The sequence below is a fragment of the Oncorhynchus keta genome, chromosome 26 (genome assembly GCF_023373465.1).
Source record: "Oncorhynchus keta strain PuntledgeMale-10-30-2019 chromosome 26, Oket_V2, whole genome shotgun sequence".
NCBI lineage: Eukaryota > Metazoa > Chordata > Actinopteri > Salmoniformes > Salmonidae > Oncorhynchus > Oncorhynchus keta.
This window is the reverse complement of record NC_068446.1, coordinates 6,996,429-7,014,270: the sequence shown is the minus strand read 5'-3', so window position 1 is coordinate 7,014,270 and position 17,842 is coordinate 6,996,429. Positions and strand designations below refer to the sequence as shown.

Genomic DNA, 17,842 nt, shown 5'->3' with positions numbered 1-17,842 from the left:
ACAAGACAAGGCGAACTGGCAACAGACAAACAGAGAACACAGGTATAAATACACTGAGGGTAATAGGGAAGATGGGCGAAAACTGGAGGGGGTGGAGACAATCACAAGGACAGGTGAAACAGATCAGGGTGTGACGCTACCACAGAACTCCGGCACTGCATCCACTGTCGGTCTGCCTCCATCACCACCAGCATCTTCAAATGGAACTGGGATTTCGTCAGTGGACAAGGGGTCCTCAGATTCAGGGTTCTCAATGGCTACAAGGTTGGGGGGGGGCAGCTCCTCTCTGTCACTGTCAGAATCTGATTCCTGACTTTCATACTCAGACTCATTGTCAGAATGTATAAAAATCTCCAGAATTTCTGCATTTGTGAGTTGCCTTCTTTTGAAAGACATTACTAATGCTACAGCCTAGCTCAATAGCTACATACATAAACAACTAAATTGAATGGCTCAGAGTGGGAGTGAGAGGTCACGTGATTGACTGCTGCACACGCCACCTTGTATCAATATATCACTGTGAGAAAATGTTTTGTGTGGTAATTATTTATTTATTTACTGTTTTATTCACATGTCTTTAAATACGGGTGACAAATCATGCACTCCGATTCTTGCATAGATTGTAATAGGCAGAGTTCAAAGAAAAATCTATCTCAGACTGGCCAATGAAAAGAAAAGATTAAGATGGGAAAAAGAACAGACACTGCACAGAGAAACTCTGCCTAGAAGGCCAGCATCCCGGAGAAGCTTCTTCACTGTTGACATTGAGACTGGTGTTTTGGAGGGTACGATTTAATGAAGCTGCCAGTTGAGGACTTGTGAGGCATCTGTTTCTCAAACTAGACACCTTAATGTACTTGCTCAGTTGTGCACCGGGGCCTCCCACTCCTATTTCTATTCTGGTTAGAGACAGTTTGCGCTGTTCTGTGAAAGGAGTAGTACGCAGCGTTGTACGAGATCTTCAGTTTCTTTGCAATTTCTCGCATGGAATAGCCTTCATTTCTCAGAGCAAGAATAGACTGACGAGTTTCAGAAGAAAGAACTTTGTTTCTAGCCATTTTCAGCCTGTAATCGAACCCACAAATGCTGATGCTCCAGATACTCAACTAGTCTAAAGAAGGACAGCTTTATTGGTTCTTTAATCAGAACTATAGTTTTCAGCTGTGCTAACATAATTGCAAAAGGGTTTTCTAATGATCAATTAGCCTTTTAAAATTATAAACTTGGATTAGCTAACACAACGTGCCATTGGAACACAGGAGTGATGGTTGCTGATAACGGACCTCTGTACGCCTACATTATGTACAGTGGGGCAAAAAAGTATTTAGTCAGCCACTAATTGTGCAAGTTCTCCCACTTAAAAAGATGAGAGAGGCCTGTAAATTTCATCATAGGTACACTTCAACTATGACAGACAAAATTAGAAGAAAAAAATCCAGAAATCACATTGTAGGATTTTTAATTATATTATTTGCAAATTATGGTGGAAAATAAGTATTTGGTCACCTACAAACAAGCAAGATTTCTGGCTCGCACAGACCTGTAACCTCTTCTTTAAGAGGCTCATCTGTCCTCCACTCATTACCTGTATTAATGGCACCTGTTTGAACTTGTTATCAGTATAAAAGACACCTGTCCACAACCTCAAACAATCACACTCCAAACTCCACTAAGGCCAAGACCAAAGAGCTGTCAAAAGACACCAGAAACAAAATTGTAGACCTGCACCAGGCTGGGAAGACTGAATCTGCAATAGGTAAGCAGCTTGGTTTGAAGAAATCAACTGTGGGAGCAATTATTAGGAAATGGAAGACATACAAGACCACTGATAATCTGCCTCGATCTGGGGCTCCACGCAAGATCTCACCCCGTGGGGTCAAAATGATCATAAGAACTGTGAGCAAAAATCCCAGAACCACACGGGGGGACCTAGTGAATGACCTGCAGAGAGCTGGGACCAAAGTAACAAATCCTACCATCAGTAACACACTACGCCGCCAGGGACTCAAATCCTGCAGTGCCAGACGTTTCCCCCTGCTTAAGCCAGTACATGTCCAGGCCCGTCTGAAGTTTGCTAGGAAGCATTTGGATGATCCAGAAGAAGATTGGGAGAATGTCATATGGTCAGATGAACCCAAAATATAACTTTTTGGTAAAAACTCAACTCGTCGTGTTTGGAGGACAAAGAATGCTGAGTTGCATCCAAAGAACACCATACCTACTGTGAAGCATGGGGGTGGAAACATCATGCTTTAGGGCTGTTTTTCTGCACAGAGACCAGGTCGGCTGATCTGTGTAAAGGAAAGAATGAATGGGGCCATGTATCGTGAGATTTTGAGTGAAAACCTCCTTCCATCAGCAAGGCATTGAAGATGAAACGTGGCTGGGTCTTTCAGCATGACAATGATCCCAAACACACCGCCCGGGCAACGAAGGAGTTGCTTCGTAAGAAGCATTTCAAGGTCCTGGAGTGGCCTAGCCAGTCTCCAGATCTCAACCCCATAGAAAATCTTTGGAGGGAGTTGAAAGTCCGTGTTGCCCAGCAACAGCCCCAAAAATCACAGCTCTAGAGGAGATCTGCATGGAGGAATGGGCCAAAATACCAGCAACAGTGTGTGAAAACCTTGTGATGACTTACAGAAAACTTTTGACCTCTGTCATTGCCAACAAAGGGTATATAACAAAGTATTGAGATAAACTTTTGTTATTGACCAAATACTTATTTTCCACCAGAATGTGCAAATAAATTCATAAAAAATCCTACAATGTGATTTTCTGGATTTTTTTTTTTTTTTTCATTTTATCTGTCATAGTGTACTTATGATGAAAATTACAGGCCTCTCTTCTTTTTAAGTGGGAGAACTTGCACAATTGGTGGCTGACTAAATACTTTTTTGCCCCACTGTAGATATTCCATTTTAAAAAATCTGCCCTTACCAGCAACAATAGTCAGTTACAACATTTGATGTTATTTTAATGGACAAAAAAATGTATTTTCTTTCAAAAACAAGGACATTTCTAAGTGACCCCAGACCCCGAACAACGGCGGTGTACGTTGTGTGAAAAATGTCCAGATCAAGGAGAATGTTTTTGTAAAGATGAAATGTGAAGTTAGTTTTCCAAATTGGATCTGAGTAAAATCCAGACCTTGCCTCGTAACTAATTACGCCCAGAGAACTTGCCCTAAAGACGGAAACGCCCATTTCTGTCCCGAGGGTATAAAACATATGAGTTAAGAATTAACATTATAACTAGGTTACCATGAGCTGCATCCAAGGTCCAATTAGTTGTAACTCCAAAACGCAACACGAAGTTGAAGAAGACAAAGGAACCTTTAAACAAATCTATGCTACGGATGAGTAGCTGTGTCTAAGAGGATGAATTCAAGCGGGCAGGACCACCCGGTTATTCTCTCCAAGGAATTGTGTGTCTGCAGACCACTAAGACAAAGGACACTGACATCGTGAGGACAATCAGAGAGTTACACCCGGTAACCAAAGAAGTGCCGTCATCAGAGGAGAAGGCGAACCCGGTCCACGAAGAGACACTCCATCGGAAACCTTCGACACGTAATTGCATAATTTTATTCGGACCCATAAGAGAGGCAGTTCGGGGCAAGGTTAGGGTTAAAATAAGTAAAGTTTACAAATGTAGCCAAGTGTGCTTTTCTCTTGTGCACTCTCTCTTTTGAAATCACCATTTTGTGTAACTTTTGACATATTGTGTTGGCCCGCTAGGGACCTGTTTCATTGTACTAAGTTCTAATCAATAGCCTAGACTGTGTGTATGTGTATCTTTTATTATAATTTTAGCTTGTTAAATAAATAATCAACTCAATTGGTGTGGTACGGACTTATTTTAATGGGTTTGTGCAGTTTCCAGGATTATGCGACGTTCAGAATGAGACTGTTGAGGAAATTAATTAATAAGCGACTGTTGTAAAATCGATATTCTGGTATTCTTTGAGTTAATTTGGGATATAGAACCTCAATAAAGCTCAAACAAACTTTCCCATGGTGCCCAGGTTACTGAGTTAATAATTACCCGATTCATTTAATCACGTAATTATAAAGTGTTAATCATTCGATGAACAGCAGTTGTCACATTAATCAATCCAATGTCCCGACACAGCCTTACTTAAAAATGTATTAAATAATTTCCCCCCTCATCAATCAAAAACAGTTTTTGAGGTTGAATGAATTGTCCATAGAGCTCAAAGACAGGATTGTGTCGAGGCACAAATCTGGGGAAGCGTACCAACACATTTCTGTATCATTGAAGGTCCCCAAGAACACAGTGGCCTCCATTCTTAAATGGAAGAAGTTAGGAACCACCAAGACTCTTCCTAGTGCTGGCCGCCCGGCCAAACTGAGAAATCGAGGTAGAAGGGACTTGGTCAGGGAGGTGACCAAGAGCCCAATGGTCACTCTGACTGAGCTCCAGAGTTCCTCTGTGGAGATGGGAAAACCTTCCTGTAGGACAACCATCTCTGCAGCACTCCACCAATCAGGCCTTTATGGTAGAGTGGCCAGCCAGAAGCCACTCCTCAGTAAAATGCACATGACAGCCCGCTTGGAGTTTGCCAAAAGGCACCTAAAGGACTCTCAGACCATGAGAAACAAGATTCTCTGGTCTGATAAAACCATGATTGAACACTTTGGCCTGAATGCCTGGAGGAAACCTGGTAGCATTTCTACATTGAAGCATAGTGGCGACATCATAACGCTGTGGGGATGTTTTTCAGCGGCATGGACTGGAACACTAGTCAGGAGTGAGGGAAAGATGAATGGAGCAAAGTACAGAGATATCATTGATGAAAACCTGCTCCAGAGCGCTCAGGACCTCAGACTGGGGTGAAGGTTCACCTTTCAACAGGACAACGACCATAAGCACACAGCCAAGACAACGCATGAGTGGCTTCGGGACAAGTCTCTGAATGTCCTTGAGTGGCCCAGCCAGAGCCCGGACTTGAACCCGATCAAACATCTCTGGAGAGACCTGAAAATAGCTGTGCAGCAACGCTCCCTATACAAGCTGACAGAGCTTGAGAGGATCTGCAGAGAAGAATAGGAGAAACTCCCCAAATACAGGAGTGCCAAGCTTGTAGCGTCATACCCAATTAGTCTTGGGGCTGTAATCGATGCCAAAGCTGCTTTAACAAAGTACTGAGTAAAGGGTCTGAATACTTATGTAACTTGGATATTTCCATTTTTGTTCTTTATACAAATGGTAAAATTTCTTAAAATCAGTTTTTGCTTTGTCGTTATGGGGTATTGTGTGTTGTTTGTTGAGAGGGAAAAAAACATTTAATTCATTTTAGAATAAGGTTGTAACGTATCAAAATGTGGAAAAAGTAATTGGGTATGAATACTTTTCAAATTAACTTTATATACAATACACTGCATATTCACATATCAAATATTACTGTCCACCACAGTTAATGGCGACACTGACATGGTATATTTATATTTTATATTTTTCATTTGGAGTTCCATTAGATTCCCTGATATATAACGAAAGACGCATGATGGAGAATATGCAATCAATATATATTTATGAGTTATTGCAATCATATATTCATGATTTGATCCAAAAAGTCAGGAATGGTCTTATGTTTAATTCGACTAGAGAGGTAATTCTTTGTTACCGTCAATGCGTTGGCGTATGCATAAGAAAAAAATCTAATCTTCTGTTAATTCTAGAGCTTCTTGTTTTTTTGCTTGAGAAAAATGAATTGCGACACTGCAAACTAGCATTGAACATGCTTGATACGATTATGAAGTCCCAGAGGTTATCAGTGCGCAAAATAGAGAGTTGCAATCAGAACTTCAAGCATGTGAAAAATAACATGATTTGACGACCGACCGGCTAGATGCCCTAATGCAGTGTCCCAACTCCAGTCCCCAACAGACAAAAACACATGATTCATTTTCCTTTGCATTTTCCTTTGTAATTTGCGGGTTAACATCCCTTTGAATGCATTTTCTTTATCAAGCTGGAATTCCATTTTGCTGAGATATGTTTTTGATGCTGTGTACTGCATTTTTAAGTCATTTTGATTGTTAATATGAAAGTTTCGTTAGAATCGTATTTATTATACTGTATATCACTCAATGGCCAGTTTATTATGTATACCCATCTAGTACCGGTTAAGACCCCCCTATGCCTCCAGAACAGCCTGAATTCTCAGGGGCATGGAAACGTTGCTCCTCACAACATTACACCACCACCAGCCTGTACCGTTGACACCAGGCAGGATGGGGCCATGGACTCATGCTGCTTATGACAAATCCTGACTCTGCCATCAGCATGATGAAACAGGAACCACCCGGTGTGGTGGTCTGCTGCAATAGCCCATCCTTGACAAGGACCGACGAGTTGTGCGTTCCGAGATGCTGTCTGTAGGAGCGAACCACTTTTGTGAACTGGGTGGTGTACTAAACTGAGTGCATATGTGTGTGTAATAATATTTCACATAATAATATTATCATGTGTGAGTGTCTGTGTCTTGTGTGTGTGTTGGTATTTTAGTGCCACCTACTTACGTCTGAGCTGAGTTGAGCAGTGTGTAATTTTGTCAGGTGACATGAAATATGCCGCCATCAGAAGCTATCGCTTGTGTATCTTGGCTACATTGGTATTTACATTTGGTGAAAATCGTTTGTCAATTTCAATGAATACACTATGTCACTGATTGTTGGAGCTTTCTGTTGTATGGTGAATTTGAACTTTGTGAGTAAATCTGGCTTTGATAATAGCTGGTGCCTACCCATCAACCGAGCTCAACGCGTGTCACTGTGAAGAGGGCCCATATCATCAGTATCTGCAGTGGAGGGCCTCACACGTTTAGTGTCATTAGATACTGTATATCCTGATTATGGAGGGTCAGCATTTTGCCCATGAGATGGAGAGCAAAGTTCACCACTGTCATTCATCCGAGCCCAATGTGTGGTAACAGCATAATAGCACTTAGAGTGCCACGTCGTCCATATGCAAAGACAAACAGGAATCAATATACGCGAATGAGAGATAGAAGGAAGATTTAATCAAGAGAAAGCAGCTGTTTAGTCATGGTGGTGTCATTTCAGGGTAATTCATACAATCATCTTTTTGTCTTATAGCATCACTTCCAATGTGAAATTCGGTCGCTCCCTCTGCGAAGTGACACCATCACTTAAGGAGACTTGTAGACATGCAGATGAGCAGTGTGTGCGTGTATGTATGTGTGGTGCGTGTGTGTGGGTGTGCATGCATGTTTGACAGCAGATAAGAGAAGTACAACTTTGCAAAGTGAACGTTATCAACTTGACTCAGGTTGCCTACACTTCATGTACTCCTCAATCCTATTGTCTCAATGTTGCCTTGTCTTGCTGCACAAAGGCTTCATTGTCGAGAGTCATTTGTGGATGTCAGGAAATAAAGTGTACTAGATCATACTGAAATCTGGGGGTTCAGGTTAACATTTCTGCTCTAATGTCTCTATGTCCCTGTATCCCAGAGCAGAGCAGGATCCTCTGTGATGGACAGCATTAACAACACTACAGAGTGATGAGGCGGTGTCTATCCCCACAATAACCTAATAATAACCCATGACGAACCTCAGAAATGGGCAATTGGGATATATATATATACTTTGGGATGGCAGGTAGTCTAGTGATTAGAGCGTTTGGCCAGTAACCGAAAGGTTGCTAGTTCGAATCCCCGAGCTGACAAGGTAAAAATCTGTTGTTCTGTACCCTGACTGTTCTGAAGCTAGTCTCTCTAATTAACTCAATCAGAAGAACCACCACACAGCATCACAGGCCTATTTGAATCAAACCACCATCACCATGGCAACTGTGAAAGGTCGGGCACAGACAGGAACCTGTGTGTGGAGTCAGTGTCACATTCACCCTGCCATCTCCTGAACTGGGTGGGAGGCCCCAGTGCACAACTGAGCAAGAGGACAAGTACAGAAGTGGCGACTGGTGTTTTGCAGGTACTATTTAATGAAGCTTTCGCAATTATGGAATAATTTAACAGCGCCAACTGCCAGTTGAGGACTTGTGAGGCGTCTGTTTCTCAAACTAGACACTCCAATGTACTTGTCCTCTTGCCCAGTTGTGCACCTGGGCCTCCCACTCCTATTTCTATTCTGGTTAGAGACCGTTTGTGCTGTTCTGTGAAGGGAGTAGTACACAGCGTTGTATGAGATCTTCAGTTTCTTGGCAATTTCTAGACTGACGAATTTCAGAAGAAAGTCTTTGTTACTGGCCATTTTCAGCCTGTAATCAAACCCACAAATGCTGATTCTCCAGATCCTCAACTAGTCTAAAGAAGGCCAGTTTTATTGCTTCTTTAATCAGGACACAGTTTTCAGCTGTGCTAACATAATTGCGAAAGGGTTTTCTAATGATCAATTAGCCTTCTAAAATGATAAATCACCTGTTTTATTACCTCCCCTATATCTGTTCACCAGCTCCATTCACTGCTTCTGCATTAACTGTCTTACGTCTGTGTATTACCCAGTTCTGACGCTGTTCTTGTCCTGTTCCATGTCTGTTCAAATACTTATACTAACTGTACTACTTGTGACTTTGAGTATGTAGTATGTAGAATGTATGTAGAATGTATGTAGAAAATGTATGTATGTAGAATGTATGTAGAAATTGAGTATGTAGTATGCTTATTGGTAATAGTATGGATATAGTTAGTATGCTAAAACTTCCAAGATGTACTAAGTACCAAAATATGAAGTGTGCAAGCATCGCACACTATCACCGATGTTAGCTGACAATTTGTTAGCTAAGCTAGCCTTACGAACCATAGCATATCATTACAGCAGTTGCTTGTATGTACCGGTATGTTAGCTAGCTACCTAAGTTAATGTTAGTTGGCTACTAATACATCGAACTTGCCAGTATATTAACTATATGCTTTCTAACTACCCAAAGTTTATTGACTTGATTATTCACGTCACTCTTAGCTTGGATATTGTTAATGAAGTCGTAAGATGTCTAACTAGTCATTTGTTAGCTACTGTATGCTATAAAGCTAGCAAGAAGTTGCATAGCAACAGCATTAACTTCTCGTAGACAAGAGAAGCACAAGTACACTCAACTGAAATGATACTGTTCGTTTACAGTATACTATAATCACCTTATAGTATGTAGAATATACTCATTAAGTATGTAGTATACAGTATGTCAGTATGGGTATTCGGACACAGCTCTAGCAGGACATATAGGATAAACATAACTGGTTCAGAGAAAAGCCTGGCGACATGATGGTATCATGCCTATTGTATTACAGTACAGCACATACAGCACAGACCATATGATCTTACCATACAACCTGCCATCATACTGAGAATGACAAAATCACTTGTGCGCAATACTTATAATAGGGCAAAATCAGAAATGTGGTTAGCATTGTGTGTGTTTTGAAGGAGAAAGGGAGTGGGTGGCAAGATAAGCTGTGTGTAGTGTTCCTCTCCTCTCCCCTCCCCTCCCCTCCCCTCCCCTCCCATAAGGAACATATGTCTCCCCAGCATGTGTCAGGACTGAGTCTGGCAGACTGTGTCTGGCACTGGGAACTAAGGCTTTAGACTAGAGAGACGCTCTGACCAAAATGGCATCCTATTCCCTCCATATTACACTACTTTTGACCGGGACCCATAGGGCTCTGGTGAAAAGTCAAAAGTAGTGCCCTATATAGAGAATACAGTGCCATTTTGGACACAATCTAGGACAGAGTGGGGACTAGTTTTCTCCACTCAAAGGGTCATTCATAGTACCAATATTAGGCAACTCTTGCTTTGAATGTTGCATCCAGAAAGCATGCATAACCTTGTACTATCATAATGTCTAAATGCCTGCTACAAACGTACTGTACTAAAAAATAGATGAATGTAATCACACAGAGATACATGTATACTGAACAGATGTACACACACGGCAGATGGCCTCCAGGTAAGAGCATTGGTCCAGTAACTGAAAAGCTACTGGTTCGAATCTGACAAGGTGAAAAATCTGCCGCGTGCCCTTGATCAATGCACGTAACCCCAATTGCTCCATGGAGGCTGTAAATTATGGCTGACCCTGGCTGTGACCCCTCTTGCCAAGGGTATCTCACTGAGAGTTGGGATATAACAAAAAAATAACATTTCCAATTCACACAAGTACACACTTGTGTGAAGTAGGACAAATATAACGGGTGTGTGTGTACTCTCCCCCTAAGTATAACCGGCTCACTGAGGTGTGTCATTAAACTGTCTTTATAGTTTGTCTTATTCTTTGGTATATTTTTTTCTTCTTTAGTATATTTTCCCCAGATGCACATGCTTCAACTTTCATCATTCACACTGACACACATGGATACGAGCCTGGAAGCTGCTGTAGCCTCTAACTAGGGCCCTTCATGCACACACACACGCATGCACAAACCCGAGCCTTGCAAAAAGTTCAAAAAAACAATTTGACACAAATAGGATTCACAAGCACACGCAAACACAGTCACATTCTCTCACAGCTCCGACACCCTCCTGCTCATTACCAGCGATAACTTCAGCTCTCATCATCTGAGCCTAACACACTGAACATCGAACGGCAACCCCCTCTACACACCCTTCCTCTCTCCTCTTCCTCTCATCTTCCTTCGCTCCTGTCTTCCCTGCTGTAAAAGACTTTCATTCGGACTCTCACCCAGATCATGTTGTGTTAGATCCGCACCAGTATGAGACCCGTCGGGGCCAGAAACAACAGGAGGAGGGAAACACGCTAGTTATTAGAGGTATGTTGAAGTTTACCTGCTGCCTTTTGTGTTGTGCTTTACCTTTGTCCTCTGCTTAACCCGCAGCCGCAACACAACACAGCTCTCGTCGTAGAGGTTCTGTACCACAATAGAAAACACGATACGTTTCATAAAAATGACTGTCACTGATAGTGTCCCAAAAGTGTCACGCCCTGACCTTTGAGAGACTTGTTTATTCTCTATTTTGTTAGGTCAGGGTGTGACTTGGGTGGGCAAATATATGTTTCTATTTATTTGTTGGCCTAGTATGGTTCCCAATCAGAGGCAGCTGTTTATCGTTGTCTCTGATTGGGGATCATACTTAGGCAGCCTGTTTTCCCCACCTTAGATTGAGGGATCTTGTTTGTGTGTAGTTGCTTTCGGCACTGCATATATCTTTCCATTCGTTTTAGTATTGTGGGGTTTTTTCGGTCTCATTTAAAATGAAATAAAAATGTACGCCTACCATGCTGCACCTTGGTCCAATCCATCTTTAAACGATCGTGACAAAAATGCTGTTGACTTATTCTATAATGTTCAGCATGTGGACTCTGCGGTACTTGAGCTTTGGTGTACAGTACTGTACTTGGACAATAATGTCAAGGGATAATTTGATCTGTTGGCCTATCCACCAGACCACAGATAGACACAGTGCCTTCAGAAAGTATTCATATCCCTTGACTTATTCCACATTTTGTTTTGTTATAGCCTGAATTCAAAATTGATTTTTTTCTCACCCATCTACACAATAACCCCACAATTTTTTGCAAATATATTGAAAATTGTCTCATTGACATAAGTATTCACAACCTTGTGTCAACATGCTAGAATCACCGTTGGCAGCGATTACAGCTGAGGGACATTCTGGGTATGTCTCGGCTGTCACGGTTTTCATATGGTGAAGGAGAGTCGGACCAAACTGCAGCGTGTCGATTGCGATTCATGTTTATTTAAACAACGTAAACATGAATAAACACAAACTCTACAAAACAATAAATGTAGTGAAAACCGAAACAGCCTTAACTGGTGCAAACTAACACAGACTAAGGACATCAAGACATTACAGCTGAGGGACATTCTGGGTATGTCTACGACCAGGGCGTGACATCGGCGAGCTTTGCATTTCTGAATTGTACAATATTTGCCCATTATTCTTTTCAAAATACCTCAAATCAGTTGATCATTGTAGACAACCATTTTCAAGTCTTACCATAAATTTGTAAGCAGATTTAAGTCAAAACTGTAACTCGGCCAATCAGAAGCGTTCATTGTCTTCTTGGTCAGCAACTCCAGTGTAGATTCGGCCTTGTGTTTTAGGTTATTGTCCTGCTGAAAGGTGATTTCATCTGCCAGTGTTTAGTGGAAAGCATGCCCATAACATGATGCAGCCTCCACTATGCTTGAAAATACAGAGAGTGGTACTCAGCAATGTGTTTTATTGGATTTGCCCCCAAAAATAACACTTTGTATTCAGGACAAAAAGTGAATTGCTTTGCCACTCACACGCTCACTATCAAATAAACAATTCACACTCAACACAACAACAAAAAACCTAGAGTATTTAAATTGTAGTAAATTTGACAAAATTAATCAAAATGTATTAAGTGTAATATATTATACTTGAAAATAAATATTATTTACTAAATAAATACAAATATTGAAAATGTGATCAGAAGACAATATTCAGAAAGTATTTCAAAACCCACAACCCACTTACTTCTGTAAAAATGTAAAATGCAACTATTCAGAGACTATTTCAAAATGTAGGTAACCTCTCTCAATAAGATTTAGTACAGACCAGGCCTGACAAAATGTTAAAATGGTAGCCTACTTTCCAAATACAAACAACAATTTAGTAAATGCAACTAGTATTAGATAGAGATACAGAGGGAAGATACAAAACACGACAACTGTTCAGAGACAAAAGATTTATAGGACAAATTCATATTTCACACTGTCACTTTAATGTTTGCATTTAGCCTACAACATGCCATAGAACATCTGGAAGCACTGCCCCATCCTGCAAATTTAAGTTAGGACTGAGGCTGGACCACTTAGGAACACTCAACACCTCTTAGAAAATGAGTTCTGGTGTGTATTTGGCATTGTAAATTGTGAGACGGGTATTCTCAAACTTTTTACCTGGACTTTTTTCTCTCTCTCTCTCTCGCACTCTCTCTCGCACGCACTCTCGCACGCACTCTAGCACGCACTCTCGCACGCTCTCTCTCTCTCTCTCTGCAGATGAGCATCCCTTTGGCTCAGTGATCATAGAGGCTGACATATTTGGGGCATTGCCCTCAGTACTCCACTAATGAGCAGAGATGTCACAGGCTACTGCCCAGATACCCAATTAGCTATGCCTATCTCCCAATCATGAAGTCAACCTATTAGACATTAGGAGAAGCCTGGGTCAAATGAAATAATGCACACACACACAGAAGTGTATTTTCTGAGAACTGGAGAAGACCATAAAGATGTATGATCATTATTTTCTACACTCTCATATTAAACCGCAACTACTGTGACCTGCTATACTAACAGCCACTGCAAGGAGACAAATCAACCCAGTAGGGATACAATCAAGATGAGTAGAAATTCAACAGCGACACTAGATTAATCAACGTGACAGAGAGCTAAGGGTAATGTAGTGAATGTGTTGTGCTAGACAATTGTCCAGGGTTCAGTACTGGCCTAATCTCATGTTTCTCCTGCACAGTTTTTCCACTACATTCCTTTGTCTCCTCCTGTGCTGCACAGATCTCTCTCGTGCTTGTGTGCTCAATTTTTCTCTCTCTCCCACGCTTGCTCACTCACTCGCTCATCGCTGAAGGGAGGCTGAACAAAGAAAGGGCTCCAACTCTCACAAACACTACATACTGTGAGTCACACACAAACACCATTTTTTATTTAACTAGGCAAATCAGTTAAAAACAAATTCTCATTTACAATGACGGCCTAACGGGGAACAGTGGGTTAACTGCCTTGTTCAGGGGTAGAACGACAGATCTTTACTTTGTCCGCTCAGGGATTTGATCCAGCAACCTCTCGGTTAGTGGTCCAATGCTCTAACCACTAGGCTTCCTGCAGTCCCAAAACATAAACATAAACTACACAAATTATACAGAATACTACATAACCATATTGTCGAGATCCTGCTCATACTGCATTCACACATTTAGACACAGATCCAGACACGTATATGAATACACGTGCTCACACGCACACAAGAACGACACACTGACACATACATGAATACATGTATTCCCCCTCGCTAACACACACACACAGTCATACGAACAGAACAGGAACACATTATTGCAATAAAAAAAAAAGTCATTATTTTTCCTCTATTTCCTTGTGTTGCTTTTTATCGTTTCATTTGCATTAGATATGGCACCTCGGAAATCTCCCAAAATGCATTTGGAATGCACATAAATGAAATCGTGCCTGTCTATTGATGTTACCCCGATGCAATTCATTTTGATTTATAACATTACTCGTTCAAAGATCTGAGGTTATCTCATCGGGAAAGTCATTAATTATACTGTTCCTCTAAATGGAGTCCCGCATATATAATATGCTTCTTTATCTATAACTGATTTTATTGCATTCACATTTGTTTCAGCTCCCCACACATGCATAAGCATGGTTACACACACACACACACACACACACACACACACACACACACAGGGGTCCGAAATGATTGACACCCTTGATAAAGATAAATAATGTCTTTATAAAATAAATACTATTTTAAAGAGCTATATACACTACATAGAAGAGCTATATATTTATAGTATGCTAAAAAAATGGGGAAATATTATTTCACACTAATACAATTCCTCAGAGAAAGAGAATTTGTTTACAGTTTTTTTTTTATTGCTTTGGTTCTATTTTCACAAGTATGTGATACTTTTTCACAACTCTTAGTACAAAACTCCAAACTGGTCACAACCAGTCTTTCATTCAATACCTGTCATTGTTCATTCATTTGTATTGTAAACATCTCTCACCTGACAACCATGGATTAAAAATATACGCTTATTGTGAAATGTAATGAGAACATTGGTTTAATAAACGCAACATAATGATATCTTTTCAATTTAGTCGTTAATCCTTCTAATCCAATAGAAACAAAAATCACCATTGGAGGTGCTGAAAGTAATATGTACAGTACTGTGAATTACAGTAGATTACACAGTTTTCACATTAGGCAATACACTTACATTACCCAACAAAATGTACAAGAACATCTACTATTTTCATCATATCTATCAAAGGTGTGATCAATGAAGACATCCTCTAAAATCATTCACGCTAAAAAAAACATTTTATTTTTCAAATATAATTCCAAAGTAGGTGTACTGTCTGTAATCAAATAGAATAAATGAAATGAAACAAATTAAATTAATTTAAATAAATTGTCATGTTTAGCACACATTCATTTGCATCAAGCCTGTCTTGAAGATTTTCCCATAAATTCACATCCACATCACAGTTAATGTCCTCTTTGTTCCTGCACTGCAGGAAAAACCTTTTGGCATGGGGAATCCAAGCTTGTCATTGGTCATCACTGACGTCTTTACATGCCTCATCCATGGCCTGAAGGAGGCTGGCACGCTCATGGGGATCGCGATCGTACACCTTCAAACCCCATGCTGAAAAACAATCCTCAATCGAATTGAGGAAAAGAGAGCAAGGGGCAGGTATAGGATCATGAAATCGGGAATGGGCCCGAAACCATGCCTGACCCACCTTAGCATGGTGGAACCTGCCATTGTCCCACACAATGACATATGTGACCTCTTCACCTTGACAGGCCTGTTCAAATTCATTAAGAAACACAATGAGGTGGGCAGCGTTGTAGGATCCAAATTATGGCATACATCCTGCCACACCATCTTCAGAGATATCTGCGCACCGGGAGATGTTATCCCCATGTTGTCCAGGCACTTGGACGGTCGACCGTTGACCGATGAGGTTCCGCCCACGGCGCCGAGTTTTGGCCAGGTTGAAGCCCACTTCATCAACAAAGATACTCTTGTTGGTGCACAGCAGCATCATGCACCATCACCCTCTAAAAATATAATCTGGTTAGTTATTTTTACAGTATAGTTCCAATATGTGCTTCAAACAGTAGCAGTAATACAGTATATAGTGCTGTATATAGTGCTGTATATAGTGCTGTATATAGTGCTGTATATAGTGCTGTATATAGTGCTGTATATAGTGCTGTATATAGTGCTGTATATAGTGCTGTATATAGTGCTGTATATAGTGCTGTATATAGTGCTGTATATAGTGTTGTATATAGTGCTGTATATAGTGCTGTATATAGTGCTGTATATAGTGCTGTATATAGTGCTGTATATAGTGCTGTATATAGTGCTGTATATAGTGCTGTATATAGTGCTGTACCTGAACATACTCAGCCCGCAGTTGTTTCCCCCGGTTGTTGTTTTTCTCAAAAGGCACATGGTAAATGTGTTTTATAAATACCTGGTGCCTCTTCAAAAGGCACATGGTAAATGTGTTTTATAAATACCTGGTGCCTCATCAAAAGGCACATGGTAAATGTGTTTTATAAATACCTGGTGCCTCTTCAAATACACATATGTGTGTAAAATACGTTTTTGAAGGTTACACTGATTATGATGAGCTAATGCTAAGATAATTGTCAGCTATGTGTGGAGCCATGTTTGTTGACATCATGCAATGCATTCTGGTTGTGACATAAATGTCTGTCAGACCAAATATGTTATAATGAGCATTACACCGAGGCCTGTACTCTGGAGCGGGATCGGTTTAGAGGTGGAGGGTCCGTCGTGGTCTGGGGCGGTGTGTCACAGCATCATCGGACTGAGCTTGTTGCCATTGCAGGCAATCTCAACACTGTGCGTTACAGGGAAGACATCCTCCTCCCTCATGTGGTACCCTTGCTGCAGGCTCATCCTGTGTGTGATATCCTGCAAGACAGGAATGTCAGTGTTCTGCCAAAGCCAGCGAAGAGCACAGATCTCAATCCCATTGAACACGTCTGGGACCTGTTGGATCAGAGGGTGAGGGCCATTCCCCCCAGAAATGTCCGGGAACTTGCAGGTGCCTTGGTGGAAGAGTGGGGTAACATCTCACAGCAAGAACTGGCAAATCTGGTGCATTCCATGAGGAGGAGATGCCCTGCAGTACTTAATGCAGCTGGTGGCCACACCAGATACTGACTGTTACTTTTGATTTTGACCCCCCCTTTGTTCAGGGACATATTATTCCATTTCTGTTAGTCATGTGTCTGTGGAACTTCTTCAGTTTATGTCTCAGTTGTTGAATCTTGTTATGTTCATACAAATATTTGCTGAAAGTAAACGCAGTTGACAGTGAGAGGACGTTTTTTTTGTTGCTGAGTTTTATGGGGAAGATGGGATGCATGGAAGAGGTGTTCACAGGAAGAGATGTAGCATCAGAATGCCATCGAACAAGAGCGTCTGCTAAATGACTTAAATGTAATGTAAATGAACAATCTCCTAAAGAGACCCATTGAAATGTTGTGCTTGCTCGAGCTGGACTAATGGATGAACATGGAGAGGGCCAAGTTCATCGGGCCGGAGTTTGTTTAAGCTATTTAAGCACCATGATAGTGACGAGCACCACTGTAGTGGGCCAAGCCCAGCCACCACCTTGATCTTAACTGTTGGCATTGAATCATATATTTTGTTTTGAGAAATGCCGGGGGTTTTTGCAATCGAGAAAACAAATTTAGTTGTAACCAGTTGACAGTTGTTTTTTTAGGCTAAGCCAAAGGGCCATTGTTTTTTTACAGAGTAGTCCTGTCACACTCACTCACCTTGATAGGAGTTTATAGAATTGGGGGCATGATGAGATTGAGGAGGGGTGGAGGAGGGGGGCGATGGATCTATTGCACCTCAATCAATGTGCATTGTGGGATCAGAAAGAAAGCTCCAGCCAATCACTGGGGCTCTCTGCCATGCGATTAGTGGTTTAAAGTACTTAAGTAATATAATATACTTAAGTAAAATAATACTTTAAAGTACTACTTAAGTAGTTTTGGGGG

General features: G+C 41.1%; 1 long non-coding RNA gene across 1 annotated transcript; it reads right to left on the bottom strand.

The window, feature by feature from the left end:
* Positions 1–14,736: 14,736 nt before the first annotated feature.
* On the bottom strand, positions 14,737–17,036 carry LOC127912226 (uncharacterized). Its single transcript, XR_008081589.1, has 3 exons — positions 16,368–17,036; positions 16,195–16,321; positions 14,737–15,853 (listed from the first exon to the last, which is right to left on the bottom strand). It is a non-coding gene; the product is annotated as an uncharacterized LOC127912226 (long non-coding RNA).
* Positions 17,037–17,842: the final 806 nt, after the last annotated feature.